This window comes from Pseudomyrmex gracilis, unplaced genomic scaffold (assembly GCF_002006095.1).
Source record: "Pseudomyrmex gracilis isolate BER0280 unplaced genomic scaffold, ASM200609v1 scaffold_619, whole genome shotgun sequence".
Classification (NCBI taxonomy): domain Eukaryota; kingdom Metazoa; phylum Arthropoda; class Insecta; order Hymenoptera; family Formicidae; genus Pseudomyrmex; species Pseudomyrmex gracilis.
The window spans coordinates 18,371-22,672 of NW_018021203.1; positions in this window are offsets into that span (position 1 = coordinate 18,371).

The window sequence follows — 4,302 nt, forward strand, 5'->3', positions numbered from 1 at the left end:
CTAAGTAGTTCCAGCGTTGACCGCTCGATAGCGCCGCTTACCCGCGCTAGAAAAAATCAGTCCGGGAACTTTCCGGACAAACTGTGTACTGTGCAACTGCTCCAGTTGTCCGAGTATGATCGGACACAAGTTATCCAGTGCAAAGTCAAAATAGACCGGACAATTTTCTATTGTGGAATGCACTCTCATAGCTCGGTCGTGCAAAACGGGCGAAGGATTTACCTACTAAATCTATCTAGGGACACGTGTCAAGCAGCACATACCACGGGCATGCTGGCACTAACTCCCGCTGTTCAAGTGGACGGACTCACCCCAAATAGTACAATGTATCGAAGTATCACTTTGGCAGGATCCATAGGAGTTGACGGCCTGTGTTCCGGGACACAGTACTCGGACCCTTACGGCACCTGGGACAACGTAGTTGTCCAGGCATCTGTGAGAATACTGATATCTGAGTATACAGCAACGGTTCAGCTGGCACAGGATCGGGTGATTCTGCGAGAACAGACCACCTGCGCTCTGTCAAAAGGGTCCTGTTTGACCGACAAAAATGGAAATGCATTTTGGGCAAAAATGCCAGTCAGCGACTGCAAGTTCCACCAGTACGATGTCCTGTACGAGAGAACAGCTGTTAAGCTACTTCCACTAACACCGGATACACCGAAAGTGTACACTGTAACAACAGACGACATCACCTTTGCGTTGACCGGAGGACACGGCGAGCAGTCCGTTTGCGGTTATAAACTTATCAAGACGGAACATCCAAAGTTATTTGTATTGAAAACACAAAAAGACGAAGTATTAACGCGGAGGAAACTCTCAGTAAATAACTTGGACATTTTTATGTATGTAAACTCTAAGTTTATATACGTTGAAAAGCACGTTCGTCAGCAAGTAACAACACTGTACCAAGACGTGTTGAAACAGAAGTGCGCTCTGGAACAACAGGTCCTTAAAAATCTGCTCGTGTTTGCCAGTCTGGTACCTGACGAGTTTGCGTACAACTTGATGAAACAGCCCAGTTACATGGCAGTAACGGCGGGTGAGTCAGTGCATGTTGTAAAGTGCGCACCCGTTGCCGTTGTGGTACGCCACACTGACGAATGTTATAACGAACTTCAGGTTTCCTACCAAAACGTGTCTTACTTCCTCATGCCAAAGACTCACATCTTTTTCAAGACGGGGACGGTCAGAGAGTGTACATCAGTGTTGCCATCAATGTATCTAATCGACAACACCTGGTATCAACTGTCGCCAAAACCAGTTGAAACGTTAGAACCACAAGACCTACAGCCGATGAAGAAGTCTACGTAGAAATACGTAGACGCAAGATCATTTGCCACCTCGGGAATATACAGTCAGGCGGACCTCGACAACTTAAAGGACCACCTGATGTTCCCGGCAGAAAAACCGGCACTTCTTCATACCATGGCCAGAGGAGCCACTGGGCGTTATGTTCCGCAGAACACCATATCTCTGACCGGACTTCTTAAGGAAGCAAACGTGGAGCACATAACAACCAACGCCATCAGGCGGATCTGGCAAGAGTTTGTCACCTTCGGATCAGCCAGTGCTAGAGTAATAATAGTGTTTATGCTGGTCAAAGCACTACAGGCCTGCATCAACACTGTCATCAGAGGTTACGCGCTGCACGCCGTCTTTGGATGGAGTGCTAAACTGCTAAGAGCGGTGTGGAGCTCCATCACGCGACTTCTGTTGGCAAAATCCAGAAAACCTACCGAGGAACCAATCCCTCTGACGGTACGCCAATAAGACCCTGAAGATCCACAAGAACCACTATCAAGGACATTATTCAACCCAAGGACCAACGTCGGCGAAATTGCAAGAAGATGCCCCATTCTACCAGACAACATCCGCACCGTGCAAGAGCGCCAATCGCAGGAGGCTTTGCACTCCCACGATTAAGTTAAAGGGGGAGGTGTCACGTCCGTAGACGTGGCCATGGTGAGCCCCGGTTGACCCGATTTGCATTTTTCTTTTTTTTTCTCTCTTTTTCTCTTGTTATCTTATTTTATTACCGTGTATTGTCAATAGTATCTCCCATTGTCAAGCGTCTGCAAAGACGTTAAACTACGGTCCGAACCACTGTGTCATCACCTAAACTTAAGAATTTACTACTCCGAGTCGCGTTTTGTACCTACCAATTTTGCAAGTGTCGTTTTCACTGTTGTTTTGCATTCACTGTGTTCATATAACTGCTTTTAACGTATACTACACGTTTTGTTAACCTACAAGTAAAATTTAGCTGTTTTATTTTATGATAAAATCTGATTGGTTGTCTTCCTAGTAATAAGCAATCTGATTGGTCAGTCGTTTTATTGTGGATTCCGACTCATCAGGTCCTTGTAAGTCATCTCCCGTAATTCTTTTCCTAAAAATCGACCAAAAAGTTGGTTAAAAACCCGTAAAATTATCTGATTAGTCAAGACAGTTTTCTGACAATTCTAAGTCGTTAGACTCCTACAAGTCGCGACATTTGTTGCCTTCTTCAAAATTTGTTCAGGAAGTCGGCCAAAATCAGTAAAAACATTTAATTGGCTGATTGCTTGGTGACAAACAACCTGATTGGCTGAAATGCAAAAACTTGCCGTATTAGTTGACAAAGCACGTAGCAACTACGCCAAGTTAGCCTTTTCGTGAAATTCATGTTTGAAACCATTGAAAGGGGTAAAAGAAATCTCATTGGTCAACCAGTTTAGTAAAACCCGTTTGATTGGTCAGTAATTTTGTTGAAATTTCTGGACTCTCTGGACGCCTGCAAGTAGGGTCCACTAACTTTTTCTCAAAAGTATGTTCAGGAACATGGTCAAAAGATCGAGAAACGATCTGATTGGTCAGTAGCTTTATCGCATCTTTTAGCCTCTTAACCCCGTGTGAGTACCACCCGGTAAGTCTCGTTTAAAGAATCACTTCAAAAATCCGGTTAGAAATCAAAAAGTGTTGTGATTGCTCAAAAGAGTCTTCTGTAAAAACACCGCTTTTAGGCTTTACGCTTCTTGACCATAGCATATAGACTTCGAATAGATGCGAGTACGGTAAAATAAGCCAACAAACACAAAGTTAAGAGGTAACTCATGCCGGTAACGGGTTCTACTAATAACCTCTGTTCCTTTCAAGTACCAGAGTTGGTAATGTTACCAGTACCATCATTTTACCGTACTTAAACATTTGCCACTGTCGGTAAAGTAACATTTGCCAAAAACCAAGTTTCCGAATAATTTATCAACCCGCGTTAGTTATCATCATGTTTCTGTTACCGTTAGTCATAAGTTAAGTAACTCAGGTCAGAACCAGGCGGCAACTCGGAAGTTGCAAAATTAGTATTTCAGTAACTAAAAGAAATACAAAAAAACGGTTTGCACCATCGTATTCAGCGTAAAAAACTGCAAAATACCAGTGTGTTTCGGAACGTCTAACTATTGTTGTTAACAAACGATTGTTTGAATAATTAAACTTATCACCTTTTTATTACGTGGTATTTTGCATCTAAGTAATAGAATGAAGGATCGAAAAACCGTTTTTTTGTAACTTTTACGGTCCGCGAGATAGTTAAATTGTTTATTTTCACTCATCGCCATAATGTACAAATCAGTGTGTAAAGGGCCTCTGTAAAATTAGTTTTGTCCTAGCTGTCTTAGTTTTCGAGATATCCTAAATTTACAATACCGACTATGTGTCATTGAACACAGCATGTGTTAATAAACAAAGTGTTTATGTTTGTCAAAATATTTCTTGACAAATTCCGGGACTTTTCGAAAACTTTTTAACTTCCCGGTGATGGTTACTGCTGTTAATATGATTCCTTATGTTATGAGTTAATTATTATTACCCCGTGTCTTTATTAATTAATTCTACATTATTATAATAGTTTCTATAATTTACGGTTTTATAATTCTGCCATAATAATTACATTCTGCTTTGTTATTGTAACCGCATATATATCTATCGATCTGTATAATAGTTAAACAATTAGCATTATTAGCGTTTTGTAAATTAGTTCAGTAGTCTTAAATGTACAAGTAACCTTTTAATTAATATTTAGATAATTTAGGCAAAACGTAAAATATTCTGTAATATTCGTGCGCGAAGTGTTCCCACGGCAAAGTTCGCTTGTGAGGGGCCCGGGGTACTGGGGTGGCCAAGCAGACGGCCCGAAGTAGAGATAAGGCACGCGCCGAGATAAGGGACGCTTGGGACCGCGGACCGTTGGCGGCCGCGGGACTGTTGACCAGGAGCCGGTGACGGGCGTGTTCCGTTTGACCACAGTACGATTCGACACCG